The following is a 13,439-nucleotide window of genomic DNA, read 5'->3' as shown; positions in this document are numbered from 1 at the left end:
TTTTAGTTGCTCTCCACCTTCTTATTTTAAGACAAGATCTCTCATTGAACCTACAGCTAACATTTTCAGATTGACGGGGTGGTTAATGATACCACAGGATCTGCCTGTCTCTACCCCATCCTCTATACTGGGGCCACAAATTCATGCCCGCCCATGCATCAAGTGCTCTACTGTCTGAGCTATTTCTCCTGCCTCAGGCTCTGTTTTCTCTCTCACCCACCCCTTCTTCCTGTCACTCGACTAGTCATGTCACATAGCCTACCTGAAGTATGTCCCCATCATCCATTCAAAATCTTCCAAATCCGGTCGGGAACACTTTGCCTTTGGGGATAATTGGGCTAAGAGATTACAGTTAGAGGCTGGGATAAGGGTCATAGGCGAAAGAGGACCTGAACAGTAAACAGGATGGTGTACAGCCAACGGTGAGAGGAGAGAGAATGTGCCAGGGATGAGAATTTGAGGGGATTGAAGCTCAGGCTCTGTGTGGAAAAACCCCAAAGCCACTGAAGAACAGAAAGGAAGCAAACAGACTTTTCTTTAGGTTCACTCTTCCAGATAATAGGTACTTGCTTACCACAGAATCTCCCCATGTTTGGCTGCCCTCCAAAGCTAACTTCTTCTTGGCTCTATTAAAATAAACATCTTCATTGACTAGAGCTGGGAATATCAAAGAAATTTGGGGATTTCAAATTTTTTCATCATTATCGTTGAAAGACATTGCCACATTTGATATGAGACAGGGGGATAAAAATGAAGGCAGTGTCGTGTTTGCTTCAACACGCATAACTAAAATTGGAATGGTACAGAGATGATTAGCATAGCCCTTACACAGGAGGGCACTCACGTCTGTGAAGCATTCCGAGTTTTTTAAATAATGAAGAAATTCTCAGGGCATAGTTCTAGAAAGTGGGATGAGTTTCTTCTGAAATCTAGAATATTCCATCTCAGGCTGAGGAGCCTGGGAAGAAGGGCGTTGTCAGAACAGTCTTCCTTCTCCTGCATGCGTTGCTAAGTTATGCATCTACTCATTTGAGCAGCTCGAGACAGTGACAGCTAGATTAGCTTGTGTCAGTATTTAGCATGTCCCCAAATCACCTCAAGTTCTTATTTTAAAAGTCAGGCTCCTGGATACTATCCCCAGAGTTTCACAATGTCCTTGAAGCAAGCGTTTGAGGAAGAGACTTGGGAAGCACCAAGTAAAGATTTGGGCACAGCAAATAGTTCTCCAGTCTCAAACGAACTCTACACAGTTGAGCATGTCTGTTGAAGCTCTAGGCTGAGGCAAGGTCTGAATATACGCCATCAATTAGTGATGTCTGCTGTGGGCAGAGCATGGACAGCTGAGGCACAAAGGGCACGGGTTTCTCATTCCTGTAGCAATCATTCACTGAGCACACAGCATGAGTTCTCCTTCCCAAGAGCTATGGTAATCACCTCTGCATATGCTGGCTTTAGTTTATGCCAAAGAGATTGTGAGAATTCCTTCCTTCACATCTAATACGAGGATCTCTGTGCACTAACAGACAGACCCAGGAAGACGGTCATTTCAGTCCATGCTGTAGGAAAACCTTTGGCTTTTGGCTTCCTAAAACCAATAGTGTGGTTGAATACAAAGTGTAGTGCTGTGGCAGGGCAGTAACAGGAGCAAGGAAGTGTGCCTATCTGAGCAGAAGACAGCGAGTCTGCTCCTACCGAATGAACAGGAATTTTCCAAGTGAAAGAAGGAGAAAATAAACCAGACAGAGTTGAGTGCAAACAGGCATACTAGAGAACTATGTTTCCTGGAATTTGGTTACACACACACACACACACACACACACACACACACACACACACGTGCCTGCACATGCACTTTCCATGACTCTACTTTACTATGTCCGAGCCCCTCAGACATGCTGTTTCTCAAAATTTTAAGACTTCCAGGGTGAGACATTGGAGGAGTTGGAACAAGGAAAGGGGAGGAGAAAATGATGTAATTATATTTTTATTAAAATTTTAAATGACTAAACAAAAGACTTAGGGTGCTCCCACATGAAATCTTTGTCTCCCTGTAGGCCAGTCTGTGTTCGAATGTCTCAGTTTGAATGTCACATCTTGTTCAACAGAGAGTCACAGGCACTTAGCGTAGGGGTAGGGTGCTCACCCCTCCCTGCTAGAGTACACCACATGTCAGGTAAAGCATAAGGAAGCAAAGCCAGACAGGTATGAATACCTAGCCGCTGTACACTCACCTGGCCACACGCAAGTCAAGGCAGTGGCCATTCTGCCATATATACTGTCTTGCCACACATGAATCACACATCTAACAAACTGGGAGACTACACGCTAAGTTCCTCCACCCTTCCCCATCCCCACACCAGCACTGGAACAACCTTCAAATGCCACACCCATGCGGACACACGTGCACACAGAATTACAGAGGTGGGGTGGAGGAGAGAGGGAAGCAGGGAGGGAAAAGGAGCAGGGAAGGAAGAGCTAACCCACAGAACCGGAAGCAGGGGCCACAGTGGTTTGTTTTTCTACCCATCACCTTGAAAGTACCATTTCTTGGCTTACATATTTCACAGATTTCGATAGAGCATCAGTTACGTGCCAGACACACTATGTATTAAAGATACAGAAGTAAGACTTCTCTCCTTCTGCAACACGAGTAATAGCTGGGGACCCGGAAATCCCACAGGCAGATGTATCTGTTAACAGCAATCACCATAAACAAATACAATTGAATAATCAGAAAAAGGAGGGCATGGGGGGAACAGGAAGAAAGGGAACAACTTTAGCCAGACAGGCAAAACGTGGTGTTTGAGGTGTGCAGGTGTCGCAGGGGAGAGAATGGCTGTTAGGAAGCCAATCCCGCAAGGATGTAAGGAACAAAGACCCCATGGGGAAGCACCACCGTGAAGTAGGAAGAAACTGGAAGCTTTGGGCGGCAGATGGAAGGTCCACAGACCTAGCACATGGCGGGAAGGGAGAAGAGCTGCAAAATCGACATCTGGTGGGAGAGTTGGGCAGGAGGCAGACAATGAAGGGCTTTGACTTGAATGCAGCAGTGAAGAAATGTAGCTCTTTGGGGAGCATACTTTGCCTAGCATGCGCCAAGCCCTGAGTTTGATCCCCTGAGGCCACATAAACCAAAACTACCCCTGTCCTTCTAGTACTTGTGGAGTAGAGGCCGGAGGATCAGAAGCTTAAGGTTATCCTTAGCTACATAGCACTTTTAAGACCCTCTCTTAAACTGCAGAAAAGAAGAAAAGAGGTGAGTCCGAATTGCATTGGTGACTGTGAACCCTGCAGGCTGCAATTAATCATAAGGGTATAAAGGGCAGCCTAGGAAGAGTAGCTGCCCAAGAGATAATGTCTATGAGCTCCTGATCTATACAGCAGCACCGTACGGGCCATTGCTTGGATGAAAACAACTGAGCATCCACGTGGTTCATGTAACATGACGAAAGTCACATGACTAAGAAGTAACAGCCAAGATTCACTCAGGTGTCTGAGCAAAGTACACGTGTCATCAGCAAGCTCCACATTTCTCTGTCACAAGATGGAGCTCAGGGCCATTTTCAGAGTCATGCAAATTCAGACACATGGATTCCCAGGCCCTCAAATCTGCATCAACTCAAACATGAATAAAAAGGCATTCTGAAGGCTGAATCCCAGCAGACCACGAATCTGAGGCTCTCAGGAAGTTAGCCTTGAACATGTGGAGTATTTACATTAGACCTGTCTGTCTTAAAAGCCAGCAAATACCATACCGTATGCTTACTCTGTGCTGAGTCTTCCAAGTGCTTTCCATGTTGGATTCCTCACCAACTGCATTATGAGGTCATTCCTGTGGTAGGGAACAAAAAGATGGAGACCTCTGCTCAATCGTCTCCTGACAGCAGGAGGAACACCCTGAGCCTTGAGCACATCCCAGCGGCTTTTCAGATCCCGCTGTAACATGCTGCACAGTAGGTACTCAAGTACAGCCAATGAAGGAATGCCATATTCCTCGAAATTACTCACCCCACACACACACACCCCTTTGCTCTCATCCTCCAGGACCCCACAGAGCTATGCCACCTAACTCTCTTGTGATTCTGCCACATTCTGTTCATCGGCTCCATTTTGTCAAAAGCTGAGGCTCTCAAAAGCCTTCCCCTTCTAAGCTAAGGCTCTAACTCCAGCTTCCCAATGGCGTGGCTGTTATCCTGAGGTCTAAGGGAATCTTGGGAATGGAAACATGAATCTGGGGTGAAACTTGAGGGTGGACTTGGTGACCATAGCAGTCTTGTCCCAACTGCTCTGCTCAAGTCTAAGGCAGGACTGTTTACCTTTTTTTTTTTTTTTGGTAATGAATTAAAATAAATTGAAAAGAATGATTGCCCAATTGTTGACTCGCTGATGCTGTCCTAGGCCGTGTGTCAGCACTGGCATGGGATTGATGCAGGGGAAGAGTTAAGGCTTGAATTATTATCAGAATTAGGGTGCTTTATTGGTTCACATCACCCAATCTTCCCCAGCCATTATGGCTTCACCAAAACATTAAACTACTTTAAACTTTCATTTTCCTCTTAAAACTAAATTAGTTCGGAGGAAATTGTGTTTTCTGAGCTCCAGTTCCAGCCTCGGGCAGAGGGAGTTACAGTACAGCGCACAAATAAACAACAATCACGGCCTAATTACTAAGTAGCAGGAGCATCCCTGTCAAGTGACAGGGTCCTGGAGGGAGGCAGGGCTCAAGTGGATGGCTCTGGAAGCCTGGAGATATTGACATGGTAATCTTCTGCTCTTGTAGCCCTGAAAGACCAAGGCAAAGGCCATCCAAGGCACCTGCCAGGCCCCTGCGCCCTGGAGGCTAACCTATGCTATCCTGTGCTTACTGTCCCCATTGAGGTCCCTGTTGGGAAAACCATAGGAATAGAAGCTGAGCAACTGCCAGACCTCGGTGTATGACTCAAACTGAGCCACTCATTAAAGTTAAGACTACTGGATTAAGATCTGTTTGCTGAGGATCTGTTGTGTGTCAGAAAATATACTGTGCTCTCGGTTTTTAATCGTTATCAGACATCTATTCTTTCTGTCTACATTCTTTGATAAAATATTCCTCTCGTGCCAAACATATATCAAATCTTTTTGACTAAAGATGAGCCTATTGCAGACCCTCCAACAATGGCGTGGTTGGGGCTAAGCCAAGCACAGGACCACAGTCATTGCAAGACATTGGTCATTTGATTACTGCCACACCAACCACAGGCCTCAAATAGTCCAATAGGATAGCTGAACCCAAGGAATATCAGTCATATGACTGAGGTTAAACCATTTGTAGGACCTCACCACATTGACATGGGACTGGTTCAAGGGTAGCAGTAGACGGAAGCCAAGCCAATCACAATTTTTCTCCAGGATTTTTCTGCCTAGAGCTAGAAATAAAGTTGTGTCCTCCAAGATCTAGAAAAATACAACTTCTATCTATCAATGGCCATGGTGGGGGGGGGGGGTGAAAGCCATCCCCAGGAAGACACAAAAGTGGTGAGTGGGGGTAGCAGGCCTGGAAAACTGAGATATGGAAGGAGAGAAAGATTACTGTCTCCGACAAGACTCCTATTGTCTACTAGTCCATAAACGATCGCAGCTTTCACCTCCCATGAGTTTAGTCAAGATAGATTCCTATCATAAGCAGGTAGGGGCTAAAGTGTCCTACAAGTGGCTTAATCATATGACTGATATTCCTTGGGCTCAGCTTTATTATTGTGGCTTCATCTCAATAGCTAACACTTCCTAAGCAAACTCTGCAGACAGGCACCCACATGACTCATTTCACTGAGTTCCTAAATCTATAGAACTATGAAGGTGTTACCAAGGATATGCCCATTTCATATCTAAGGAAACTGAGGCACAGAAATAGTAAGGTGATTTCTCAAAGGTCATACACCTTAGAGATATAAAAGGAAAACAGCTTCTGTGCTGCCTTGCAGGGAATGGTGCGGAAACTGGGTATCCCCCTTCCCAGGTGTGGGAAGATTTAGAGTGTCAGAGCCTGAGACCCAGCTACCCTTCTTCATCGGTCTCTCCCTTACTTCCAGACAAAATCTGCCCTTTGGATTTTCTCAGCCGCTGCACCAGTGCACAAGTCCTGAGCTGATCCCTTTTTATTTCTACGAATGGAAATATCTTTATTGTGTTTTTCTTTTTACACTGTATCTGAAGATGATCCACGCAGCCTGATGTTATTCTCACTGGTAGTGCTCCAGCCCACAGATGCCAAGGGCTGACACTTCCTGTTATACAACTGTTCCCAACTTCCAGGGCGATTGCCCCTGGCAGAAGCAGCCCCAGACAGGCCAGAGCGTTTGATGCCGGGAGAGCGTGTCAAGGTTGCCTGGGCATTTGCTAGTCCCTTTTAATTTTGAGAGCAAGAGAGTCTGGATGTACAGAAATGAAGGGAAGGCAGAAAGACAAGGAGAGAGAAGGGCAAGGTGAGATAAAGTGGGGTTTGTGAAGCAGCAGTCAAGAGCAAAACCAATATCATCATTGCTCATCCCCTGCTGGGTTCCTGATAAGACAAGGCACTTGAGATTGCTCCTGAAAATGGGGACTTGGCCAGGGTGACCTTGGATGCAAGAATTCTTCACTCACAAAGCAATCCAGAACTCTTCCTGTTTCAGGCCCTGCAGTGGATGTGGCCTGAGAAGAGCCCCTGGGTCCCCATAAAACCCTTGCCTTATGCCTGGGATTGCAAACAAGTCACTTATTTTGGCATATTTTCGAGGAACTTCTTCTTTGGGGAGAGAAGTGGCTTCAGTAACAGTTAACGTGGGATGCTAGCATGGTTCACATGTGAGGTTAAAGTGTGAGTCTCTTGGCAGCAAGTGTGAACAACCCCTGGTAGCTGGAGTACCCTCTATCAGCCTCCCACCCTCTGGCTTCCATAAAACCATCATCCAAAATAGATTCCTCTCTGCAGGAGACTGAAGGGAGGAGGGGACTTTTTAGATAGGGGGTATATTCCATTCCTACCATGGATGCAACAAATTACTATAAACCTAGAGGCTTAGAACCATACATATTAATCAATCTACAACCCTGGAGTCTGGAATTGGCTCCAGGGAAGAATTCATTTCATTGTCCTCTTCAGCTTCTGGGGGTCACCAGCAGTCTTTGGCCCTTAGCCCCTTCCTTCAAGCCAAGTTACTCTCATTCTATCAGCTCTGTGTTCTGCTCTTTCTTCTGTCTCCCTTTTCTACTCTGGGGAAAGCCAATGATTACAATACACTTACCTCAACTCTCCAGGATGACCAGTCAGAAAACCACCTACTGCCTTTATTCCCCTCTGTGAAACAAACTAACATAGTCATAGGTTCCCAGAATCAGGATGTGAACATCCATTTTGATCATTATTCTACTGCCTATTATACAAGCTTTGGCAAAATTCTCCATTCTGTGTATTTGTATGTTGTTACTGTTGAGATAGCACCTCAAAAGGTAGCCCAGGCTAGCCTCCAACTTGTGGCCCTCCTGCCTCAGCCTCCAAAAGAATTAAAGGCATGCTCATGAAATCTTCACTAATACACTGGGTGTGTGGCTTCCTTTTTCCAAGGTCAGGGAGAGGACTTGACAAGTGACTCAGAAACTTGTCTCTCACCACCCCACCCCAAGAAAACAATGTTTGCGTGGATGTCTGCTAAAGCACTGTTCACACTCACATATGTGCTTGAGTCCAGGCTGACCTCAAGCTCTCATTGTTCTGCGATGAGATTAGAGGTGTGCACAGTGATGTCTGGTAACAAAAGCTGGGGACTCTCCAAGACGGCCCCTCCTTCATAAACAGACAATGAGACCTTCTTGCACACATACGATCACCACAATCTCTCCTAGGGAATGACACATACTTGTTTACACCCAGGATGTCTTCCTGTGCAACTGTGTGGTCATGGTGCTGACACAGGTCCTAGATTGCCAGGATGTTGCTTCAAAGAAGATTTCGCTGTCCTGTCAGGGTCGCCAGTCTGAAGGTGGTTATGCAATGTGGGGCAGCAGTGCCGCAGGTAGATTAGCACACGCTCACTTTAGGCCCTTGGACTATCAGTCCTTGGTAGGACTTGATAGAGTCCTTGGCTCTCTGTCCATGGCTAGCTGACTACCGGCCAGAACACTGGATTTAGATCCTTGAAGCAAGACTAAGACACCAATGCAGACACCCTGACATCTAGGGACAGGTAGTTTGAGGGTTGTGGGTGGCTCAAGGGTCCTCTGATGCAGTCTAAGTTCTAAACATGTGAGTTTTAAAGGCTCCAAGTTGCAAACATTGGTCTTTCTTTCCAGGGTCAGTGCTGTTGCTGGGGAAGACCCCCTTCTGGTTCCTTCTATGCCTTGCCTCCCTCTGCCTCTCCTGCATTCATCACCCCTTCTCTCTTCTCTCTTCTCTCTTCTCTCTCCTCTCCTCTCTCTCTCTCTCTCTCTCTCTCTCTCTCTCTCTCTCTCTCTCTCTCCTGGTCATTTCCCCCACCCCTCTGTTTTTGTCTCCTATCTGTCTCTAACTCTGACCTTCCACCTGCTCTGTCCCTACCTATTTCTTTCTTTGCCTTTCTGATTTTCTTTGTCTCCCCATCTCTGTTTTCTCTACTGGTCTCTCCTGTGTCTCTGTCCCTCTTTCTCTGTCTCTGGATCTGTTCCCCTGTGTTCCTGTCTCTGTCCCTCTGTCTCTTTCTGTCTCTGGATCTGTCCCCCTGTGTCTCTGTATCTTGTCTCACTCTCAATGTTTGCATATGTGTGTGTGTTATGTGTGTATTATGTGTGCGTGTTATGCATGTGTTATTTGTATGTGTATGCATGTGTGTGTCCATGTCTTTGTGTGTTGTTTGTGTGTGTGTGTTGTTGTTGTGTTGTTGTTCATATATGTTCTACTTCTATGATAAAAACAGTGACCAAAAATAACGTGGAGAGGAAAGGGTCTATTTCACTTACAGTGTACAGTCCATCACTGAGGGAAGTCAGGACAGGAACTAAAAATAGAAACCTGGAGACAAGAATTGAAGCAGAAACTATGGAGGAATGCTGCTTACTGTCTTGCTTTTCCTAGCTTGCTCAGTTTGCTCTTTCTTATACAACTCATGAGCAACTACCCACTGGTGGCACCACCCACAGTGGGCTGGTCTTCTCACATCAAGAATTAATCAAGAAAATGCACTTCACATATGCCTAAAGGCAATCTAACAGAGACAGTCCCTCAACTGAGACTTCTTCGTCCTAGATAGTTTGTGTCAAGTCGACAAAACTGTGTGTGTGTGTGTGAGAGAGAGAGAGAGAGAGAGAGAGAGAGAGAGAGAGAGTTGTGTTTGTGCATATACATTGTGTGTATTGTGTATGCTGTGTGTGCACATGGTATGTGGGACTTGTTTCTGTGTGCTTGCATCTACTTTTTGTTTTCTTCTCTGTGCCTCTTAACTGTCTTCAAAGCTCTGACTTTGGATCTTATTTTTCCCTTGGTTTGTTTCCTCCCTCACCGCCTCTCCTCCTCTGTCACTTCAGCCTGTATTTCTCTTTGATGCTCCTCTCATTTCTCTGTAGGATGAGAGGGGAGAGAGCAGGAAAGACAGAGGCAGAGGAGGGGGATATGTTCCACTCTCCCTCTCTTCATTTTACCCATCAGTCCTGGCCCTGAGCTCAAGTGCCAAGCTCTGCCCACACCTCTATAGCATCCCAGTCAGCCAGCCCAGACAAGAAGCACAGCCTCCCCTTAGGGTCCAAAGCACAAGAGCATTGGGTGGGAACAGCCAAGGCTTTTAAACAGGCTGCAGTTCTCCCTGGGACAGTCTGATTCTTCTCCAGACAAAGGAGAAAGAACTGCTCAGTGTCCCCATAGAAAGCTGTCCCCATTCACGGTCAGCACTTTTCACTGTTTACTTTCTCCATGAGGAAACTCTGACGTTCCAGGGCTGAGAAGCGGGTTTGGAGAGAGAAAGAGAGAAAGGAAATAATTATGTGCCCAGCTCTTGGCAGTTGCACATTTTTTCTTCCGTTTTATGTTCCAAGTCATAATCCTGCACATATAAAATTTAACCACCACTGCATTGTTAGCATTTTGCAGAGAGAATTTTTCAGCTATAGCACCAACCAATTTACTTGAAAGAATTGCTGGAGTCTGTTTATAGCCAACAAGCCCAGATTGGCTTGTAACACTCCCAGCGTACCTGGTGACAGGTACCCTGGCTTTTCTTCATTTGCTTCCTTGTCTATGTAGCATGTAGGCTTATAGAAGTGCCGGCTCTTTGATGAACACCCCTCTTGTGGCTTCTTTTCTGGGAAGGCATTGGGGTATTTTCAGAAGAGGCAGGAAGAGAGACTCCATTCTGGAACCTTCCCTAGCTGGGGTCACATCTAGCTCTTCATTTGCTCTCTGGGTTACTTTAGGCCAATAACTAAACCCTTCTGAGACCCACTTCTGGTTTCTTCCATTGTAGGTAGAAACGGCAGCCTGTCTCTCAGGCTGATATAAGGACAGATTGGAACATTGAATGAGGTAAGTCCAATACATACAAGAGACATGTTCTCTGTAAGACAGTGTGTCCTGGTTTAGTTGTCATTCAACTCAGAGGTTGGCAAGCATTTGGTGCTCATAAAATGGGTAAAGAGTACTGGAGTCTTGCATAAGTTATGGGTGAACCTCCTCCGTACTTCTGAGATCAGCCTTCATAGACAATCCCAGCTATGACTTTGAAATATTCCTTCTTTCTCCCTGCCTCCTAGATATCAAAAGGCCTTTCCAGCCCCATTTTGCACATTTTGCACTTTTAGGACTCTAAGAGCAGAGCACTGTAGAAAGTCCATAGGAGTTAGGACTCTTTGACAACAAAACCTCATCTTAAGTTACCTTAAACACTGTTGTGTTTTATAAAAAGATAAAGAGAGAAGGAATATGTTTGGTGGATGTGTAGTCAGGTATAGGGGTAGGAGATGCCTTGGGCCCATGCTGAAGCATCCCTTCCCCCTGAGGGACCAGGCAAACAACATGAGGATAGACAGTATAGTGTAGAATAGAGTTTATTTCGGGAATGGAGAGGGGAGTTAAGAGTGTAGTAGAGACAGAGAAAGGCAGGGGGAGGGAGAAAGTAGAGGAATAGAAGAGCAGAGGCCGGGGCTGGGGATTTAGCTCAGTGGTAGAGCGCTTACCTAGGAAGCGCAAGGCCCTGGGTTCGGTCCCCAGCTCCGAAAAAAAAGAACCAAAAAAAAAAAAAAAAAAAAGAAGAGCAGAGGCCATAAGTACGTGGAGAGAGGGGGAGGGGAATGGGGAGAGATGGGGAAAGGGCTACAGAACAGAGGGAGAGCATGAAGGCAAGAGCAAGAGAGAGCAAAGGGTCAAGCAGCTCCTTTTAGAGTGAGTCAGGCATACCTGGCTTTTGCCAGGTAACTGTGGGGTGGAGCCTAGACGAAATCCTAACAAACACCAATCATTGATTGGCATGGCTGACATGTCCATGCCTGAAGTCATGGCCACATTGAGGAACCTGTCCCCATATCACAGCTTCTTCCACGACTCTGCTTCCAAGTTGACTTGTAACACTTCCTGGCGACAGGTACCCTGGCCTTTCCTCATTGGCTTCCTCATCTAGAACATCGTGTTAGCTATAAACACGATCGCTCGCTTCAGAAGCAGAGTCCTACAGTACTAGATTCCAGCAGCTTCAACTCAACCCAAGGACTGGACAAGCTGACTCCGACCCACCGCCTATGCTGTAAATAAAGTTTCACTGGAGCTCAGCCACATCTACTCATGGTATGTAGTGGATGGCAACTTTTGCAAAGCAAAGACAGAACTCTGAAGCTTCAATGGCCATAGGAAAGAAAGAAAGAAAGAAAGAAAGAAAGAAAGAAAGAAAGAAAGAAAGAAAGGAGAGAGGGAGGGAAGGAAGGAAGAAGGGAAGGATAGAAAGAGGGAGGCAAGGAGGAAAGAAAGAAGGAAGGAAGGAAGGAAGGGAGGAAGATAAAAAGGAAGAAAAAAGAAAAAACAAAGAAAAAAGGAAGAAACAAAGGAAGAAAGAATTCTCCGTGATAATCACCACTGGGACTATCACAAAGGATGCTTGCTGAGCCTTATCTCCAGCAGGTTCTGCGTGTGTCTTGTGAGAATGGTGGTTTGAATTGGCCCCATGTAGGATCTCATACTTGAATTCATGGTCCTTAGCTCCTAGAACTATTTGGAGAAGGATTAGAAAGTGTGGCCTTATTGGAGGAGGTGTGGGGACAGACTTTGGAGTTTCAGAAACCCACCCCCTTCCCAGCCGGCTCTCTGTGACTCCGGACTCTGACTCCTGTTTGTGTGTCTCAGCTCTTGTGGTTGTAAGCTCTCAGCTACTCATTAGTCCAGCATCACGCCTGTCTGTCTGCTGCCATGCCCGCCACCATGATGGTCATGGGTGCACCCTCTGAAACTGTAATAAATGCTTTCTCTTTTATACACTGCCTTGGTCTTGTTGTCTCTTCACAGCAATAGAAATGAAGATAAGATGGGGAAAAGGTGTAAAGTCTCAATGGTCAGGGACTTGGCTCTCCATAAACCATTCCCTGGATCTTGGGAAACTCTAATAAGTCTGCCTTCACCTTGTGGGCATCCCTCTGCTGGAAGGTGAAGCTAGTCAAAGCTTCACCTGATTGAAATTCCTCCCCACCAAGATCATGGAGAACAGGAGAGGAGCTTGCCCCGGGGAACAGGAGAAACAAGGACAGTCGCTTGAGGAACAGGAAAGAATAAATCAGGCAAAACACGGGACCGCAACCCCACAGACTGAGTGAAGAAGCATGGGCACAATGTCCAGGCTCATGGGCACAAGCGCAGACTCCAGCTTGTCAAAAGTGCTCACTTCCCTACGAATCTGTTGATACAAGTTTTCAGTTAGCGGACAGATGCTTCTCTTCTGGAATAAGCATTCATGTGATTCCTATACCGGGAACTCCAGAGCTATCCTGCCCTCACCACTGATGACTGAGCAGAGAGCAGAGAAAAGCAAGTAAAACACTATTGATCTTTCTGTTTGAGATACAGCCGTGGGCAGAGGCTCGACAACACAAACCTCTTAAACCGGAGGCAGCGTCTGAAGCTGGAAATGACCCTTCAGACCCTGCCAAGGATGCCAGCTCCTTGTTCTTCAGGCTGTGAAACTCTCCCAGTTCCAGACAGCATCCCATGAGCACAGCAGACAAAGCCAATCAATCACAGAACTCTTTTTCCCCCACTCTTCAGTGCAGCAGCCAAGTATGTGCTCACTCCATGACGGTTGTCTGCCCTGACTGTCCAGGTTCCAGAATCCTCATCCAGACACAAAGAAAAACCTGCAGTGCTTCTCTTTATTTTAAATACAGATCTCTTCATAATAATCTCTCATTGAAAGTTACCAAGAAACCAAACGCCCATCGGTTGATGAATGAATAATCCCGAGTAATAGGTATATGCAATGGAG

The 13,439-nt window shown here is 46.2% G+C and overlaps 1 long non-coding RNA gene and 1 other non-coding gene across 2 annotated transcripts; both read left to right on the top strand.

The window, feature by feature from the left end:
* Positions 1–763: 763 nt before the first annotated feature.
* On the top strand, positions 764–868 carry LOC120095362 (U6 spliceosomal RNA). Its single transcript, XR_005490841.1, has one exon. It is a non-coding gene; the product is annotated as a U6 spliceosomal RNA (small nuclear RNA).
* A 7,198-nt stretch (positions 869–8,066) lies between these two features.
* Positions 8,067–11,859, top strand: LOC120095025 (uncharacterized). Its single transcript, XR_005490013.1, has 3 exons — positions 8,067–8,201; positions 10,446–10,504; positions 11,559–11,859. It is a non-coding gene; the product is annotated as an uncharacterized LOC120095025 (long non-coding RNA).
* The last annotated feature ends 1,580 nt before the right edge of the window (positions 11,860–13,439 follow it).

Source organism: Rattus norvegicus, chromosome 10, assembly GCF_036323735.1.
Source record: "Rattus norvegicus strain BN/NHsdMcwi chromosome 10, GRCr8, whole genome shotgun sequence".
Taxonomy (NCBI): domain Eukaryota; kingdom Metazoa; phylum Chordata; class Mammalia; order Rodentia; family Muridae; genus Rattus; species Rattus norvegicus.
The sequence above is the reverse complement of the archived record's forward strand: the minus strand, read 5'-3'. Positions and strand labels throughout refer to the sequence as shown.